Source organism: Eschrichtius robustus, chromosome 13 (genome assembly GCF_028021215.1).
Source record: "Eschrichtius robustus isolate mEscRob2 chromosome 13, mEscRob2.pri, whole genome shotgun sequence".
NCBI lineage: Eukaryota > Metazoa > Chordata > Mammalia > Artiodactyla > Eschrichtiidae > Eschrichtius > Eschrichtius robustus.
This window is the reverse complement of record NC_090836.1, coordinates 56,606,431-56,612,654: the sequence shown is the minus strand read 5'-3', so window position 1 is coordinate 56,612,654 and position 6,224 is coordinate 56,606,431.

The window sequence follows — 6,224 nt, the reverse complement described above, 5'->3', positions numbered from 1 at the left end:
TGCCGTGTGGGAGGCAAGGATATAAGGGGAGGGCTGTTTGGCAGGGATGGCAATGGGCCAGAGGGGAGACGATGGTAGCTATGGGGAAGGTGGTGAGATGTGATTAGATTCCAGATGTCCTTGGCTCGCTCCTATGGAAGCCTATAGAAAACCAACCTCGTCCGTGTGGCATTGAGGCTGAAATAATAGTCTCTTGGCCCTGACCCCTTGGGGTGCCGCTTGGGAGGTCAGCAGGTTGCAGCCTGGACCTGGGGAGGGGCAGAGGGTCTTAACCAAAAAGAGAGATGAAAGCCAAAGGCATGGCCCCAACTTGATGCTGCATGGCTGAAGGGAGATCTGATTCAAACAGCAAAAATTCCATTTCTTGGATCCACCATTGGTAAGATTATGCCCTTTCTGGTAACGGAGCGTGGCTTCACATCCCTGGAGACACTACAGGCCACACTGGTGAGCTATATAAAACCCATAGTAGCTAACAATTACGCAGGGCTCACTATGTACCAGCTAATAAGTGCTTTACCTCTGTTATCTCATTTAAATCTCATAACAACTCTATGATGTAAAATTATTACCCCCACTTTGTAGATGAGGAAACTGAGGCACAGAGAGGCTAAGTTACCAAATCTGATTACTCTCACTTTGAAGTCTCTCTTCTGCTAAATATGAGTGGGGCTCCAATGACTCCAAGGATATTGAACCCTCACTCAGCAACCCATGGCATTTAAGGGCACCTGGTCATTCTTCTAAGATGTACAGCCACGTGGCTGGTACAGTCACCCTGGAAGTGACCTTTCCCACTCTGGGCATTGCCAATACATCCTGCCTTTCGGAAAGACCCAACAGAAGACCCTAGAAGAGGATGCCCAGCCCTCAACAATTAGAAATTAATAGTGCACCAATGCCATGGCCCAGCTCTAACTAACGCACGGCTTATCCTCATGGTGGAAACACATGGCAACAAATTCATTCAGCAATTATTTGTTGACCTACTGAGTGCTAGGCACTGTACCAGACACTGAAGGTTAACACGGTTCAAAGCCACTCCCTGCCTTCACTATTCTTGCAGGTTACTAGGGATACCAACAGGTAGACTGGCTGAAGTTCATAAAAGAAGAGAATTAACAACACAAAATACTCATGTAAATATTTAACCAGAAACTGCAGATCATAGAAGAGAAATGTGTTAGCTGCACAGAGCTTAGGATCTAGAATCCATGTGGGTTGGGGCAGTCGGGGAGAGACAGATTTAAGAGAAGTAAGGGGGAAATAATTGAAATTATTCTGGAGGAATTTGGAGTACTTTTAAGGATTCCAGACATTTTACTGAAAAAGGTAGCATCTGGCTATATTTCTGCCTGAGGCTAAAAGCACGGGCCATGTGCTTGATAAAGCTAATGTTAATACAGGAAGCCATTTTGCTTCTGACTTCTATTCTGCCCAGGAGAGATGGAAGCAAATCTAGTAGTACATGGAATGGGGGAAAATATGTTCTGGGGAGGCTCCCAGGCTGAAATCTGACTGCTCTTAAGAATTTGTCATGAGGCAGTGGGCAACAGTTGCTTGGGAATCATTTGTCAATAATTTGTATATTGGGAGAAAGACCAATGTTCTTTGGCAGAAGGAGGAAAGTTGGGAATCTGAGAACTCCAGGGTCCTAAAAATACCCTCCCTCATCCACCTGACTTTCTCAGATATATGGAAAACCTTTGGGTCTTCAGTGGTGAAAGAATCACTTGGATAGGAAGGAGGAGAAAACAGGGAAGGTTTCTAGTGAAGGTCCCACCCTTTCTTCTAACTTAGAATTCCTCATCTGGGTCATATTACAGAGGTGGGAACAATGTTTCCAGAGGGCTGCATGAAAACATTCTCTGGGAAAGAGAACTGGAAGCTCCTAGGGTCCCTTTCTTCAACTCCTTGGCTGGATTATTCGTTTTTGACACCTTGGAGAGACCAACAAATCTGGGTTGACAGGGAAGTGGGGGCAGTTCTGGGTAGATCCCCCAGGCATCTACCAGGCATTTAGAATAACCAGCAAGATCACACTGCTTTATCTTTCTGATGAATAAGAATTCTTCTATCCATGATAATATTGACTCTTTGCTATTTAAATTGCAAATACTTTTATCCCATTTGTTGTTACCTTTCAGTTCTGTTATGTTCTTTTTTCCTTACTGAAGGATTTTATTTTCATTTAGTCAGCTTTACCTTGGCCTTCATAAATTTCCACTTTTGGCTTTATACATAAAGAAGCCTTCAACACCCAATATTATAAATGATTGATATTATTACCAAAATCTAGCCAAATAACCAAGAGCCCCTTTCTATAGTACACCTCCTGCAGGAGGGTAAACTCTACCCTGTTGAACTCAGCTGGGGCCATGTAACTTGTCGGTCAAAGAAATGCAAGCAGGAATGACATGTATCATGTATGAACAGGAGCTTAGAAAACCAGTGAGTGGCTCCTGTGCTTCTTCTCCCTCTATAACAATATCATTAACGTTTCTAGAGATACAGCCCGGGCCTGAGGATGAAAGCAATACGGAAGACAACTCAGCTTGACCCATGACGGATATACAGCTCGAGCAAAAACCAGAACTTTATTGTAGTGAACTCCTGAGATTTGAGGGGCATTGTTACCACAGCACAACCCAGTCAGTCTATCCTGACTAAGGTATGTTTCTGGCCTTTCTCTTATGCCTACTGTTGTATTAGAAACACAGAGTCTTAATTCTTATTTACCTACATCTCACCCAACTAAGACTAAAAAGAAGCATAACCTCTCATCTGAAAGTCCTAGGAAACAAACAACAACAAATAAATGTATATATACAAACCACCTCCTCAAAGGTTTTACATGTCTGCTATTTTCTTCCTAAATTCAGCATTCCAGAATGATGCAGAGTGGCGAAAGGTGGGAATTGAAAAAGAAGGATAAATCCTTGGGGGAAAAGCAGAGAGTTGCATTAAAACCATCTTGAAAACACTTGGTTTTAGGGTTTTAGTGTTGCCTTTCTTCCACTCACACGAGAGCCCTGGAACAGAATGGGTTCTCCCTGGGCAGGTCTGCCTCACCATTTCATCTGCGACCACCTCCCTCTGTCGGTCGATTCCTCCTCCATCTGGGCCTGACTCAAAGCTCCACGTCCAGTGGCAACGCTGGGTTGCCAGAAGAGGTTTGGGAAAGTGAAGAATGGAATTTACCTAGGGGAATGCTGAAAGGTAGTGAAGCAGGAAGCCAGTAAACATTTGCCCAAATCCCGTTTCTTCCAGCCTGTGGATGCTGTTTATTCCTCATGAATGCAAACATGTCTGGAGAGGCTGCTGTGTCACAGTCACCCTGGAATGCGCTGCGCTTTCTCAGAGGTGACATTGTGACCTGAACGCCACTGGGTTTGGAATGATCAGACGCACAAGCCAGGAGGGATTTTTCAGGGGAAGATTTTTTTAATGCTCTGCCTCTATCTGGAAGTGATTCCTCCATCCTCAGAGGGGTGGAGCAGCTCTGGGAGATGCCACAGAGGTCCTGGAGAACGTTCAGAATTGCATCTTCTCAACTTTGAAACCATCTTCATAGCCTCTGAGTTAGCCAGTAATGAGAACTGATGGATTCTAGTCAGAATCCCATTTCTGTATGAATAAGACCTACTTCCGCTCTTCTGCCCAGATTTTGACCTTGAAGAGCAGCCAAACTTTGACTCTCTTTTGAGCCTGACGTCAGGGCAAACGATACCGTTCCAAACCCCACTGCAGCACCCGCCACCGCTCAGCAGAGATTCACAGACATATAAATCAGCGTTGGCTCCGTGTAGAGGAGGATGGAGATCCGGACAGCTCCCGGAGAAGCCATACCCAGAACAATTAGTTACCAGCAACACGCATTCCAAACTGCGCATCACAGAAAACAGGAACCTCCCAAGTTTGGTGCACTTAAGAACAGAAGCAACTGGAAAAACAGAAAAAAAAAAAAAATTGGCAAAGATTCTAACACAAGGCTACATTTTTGCTTGAGGCTGAATGTTTGTGTCCCTCCCCAAATCCGTATGTTGAAACCTAATCCCTAAAAGGATGGGATTTGGAGGTGGGGCCTATGGGAGGGGCTCAGGTCATGAGGATTCTGCCCTCATGCATGGAACTCGTGCCCTTAGAGAAGGGACCCCAGAGACCCCATGCCTCTTCCACCATGTGAAGACACAGAGAAAGAACAGTTGAGAACCAGGAATCAGGCTTTCACCAGACACTAACCTCCAGAACAATGAAAAATAAATGTCTGTTGCTTATAAGTCAGTCTGTCTATGGAGTTTTTGTTATAGCAGCCCAAACGGACTAAGAGAACTTTGAACAGTGAGAAGAAGAGACAGAGAAGCCGCTGCAGCTGTTATAGGAAGCCCTACCATGAGAAAAGGACATTCCAAAACGGCATTGGAAGAACACATCAGTGAATCAGATGATGGAGAGCAGGAAAGGATACAAACTGGACCAAATCAAAGATAGTCTCATCACCTCCTTCATGGGAAGGAATCCAAAGGAACGTATTATACAAGTTAGTTTTTACCCTGATAGTCATACTGAAGATACTATGTAGTAAATTCGATATGGTTCTCACTTCATAGCTTATGTGCGATCATTCGGAATTAATAAAAATATTTTTTTCTTCCTAAACTCCCAAGGTAAAGAATCCCTTCAGGTTTTTTCTAGATAGGTATCTGATAGGTCTAGGTAGGTCATCCCTGCTGCCAAGTAAAGTCAGGATTCCGGTGCCCAGACTGGAGAGCTCAGATAACCAGCACTCCCTACAGAACTGCACCAGGACCAGGCTTCGTCCCACCTGGGTGTGCTCCAAGCTACCCTTCACATCTACCATCTCCTTTCATGCTCACAATGCTTTTGTAAGGCAAGTAGGGTAGATATTTGACAGGTAAGGAAGATGAGGCCCAGGAAAGCAAGGGTCACGAAGTTGGCAAATGACAATGTTTTATCATTGAAACTGACTCTTGGGTCCTGTCCTCCAGCCCCTACTGCCCACCTGGCAAACCCTTCCAGAAAAATGCTGTGAATACTCAATGTTCAAGCCAACAAGGAAAGATGTGTTTTAGACACTTCTGAGGATGGCTTCACAGTTTCTTTGGGATCTACCCTGAGCCCAGAGGTGGACCCTCAATAGACATATCTAAAACATGAGATCTTGCTGCACCCTGGCCATGGCTGATGGATCCAGGTGGACACCTGTTCCATTCAGAACATATCTCACAGACACATACACAGACACAGACACACACACACACACCAAATTCAGAGAGAGAGAGTTATTGGAGCTAGATTCTGTTGGGGGAGATTCTCTGAAGCAATTCTTCTTGGATGCTGGTGAAATACTTCAGTATCCATTCAATTTTTTAATAGAATTTAATTTTTTTTTAAATTTGCCTAATTAATCACTTTCTGCTACTTGCAATCAAAGAACCGTTAACTAATACAATACAATTTCTGCAATCTCTCCCATTCTGGGTCTTAAACGTGTTTTCACATAACACCTCTTGCTTTTATCCAAGTGCAGTTCTCTCTTCATTGATTATCTTGTCTGCATTTCTCTAACAATGGCAAAGTTGGGATACTTTCCATTTTGGTCACATTTTCCTTAGACTCACCAGCTATTGACCTTCTCAGATGACCAGGAAAACAAATTGGAGGCTGGAGAGAAAAAACACACTTAGGCACTTAAGACGGATGAATGGACTGGCAAAAAGCCAATGGGATTGTGACATTCCTGTTAAATTAATAAACTCCCTGTCAAATTGCCTCAGTTCCTCTGAAAACTGAGAAGGCCCACCAAAACCAGCTGGTTGATTCACATTGCTGGCTGGGTCAGTTCAGTATCCTTAAATCACCTTTCTTTTGAGTAGAAATTGCAGTTCATGTAATACCAGATCAGCAGGCTGGTAGGTAAAATAACACTCAGAAGAAGAGTATTATGAGCTCTGAGCTTGTGAGTGGAGTTATACATATTTTAAAAATCATCGTTTAAACCTTAATCCCTGCCTTTGCTTGAACTAAGGGAGACAAGGATGGACTTTCAGTGGCTCTTCCATTGGATAAGGCTGAGTGCAGTGGCTATAAATTAGAAAATAACAAGTAGAGCTGTGAGGCAGCACTTGCCTTGCCCTGGAGATTTCCCACAGCTTTACTGACCGCTCTGCAGAATTATGGGGAAAGCAGATCTGGCACGGACT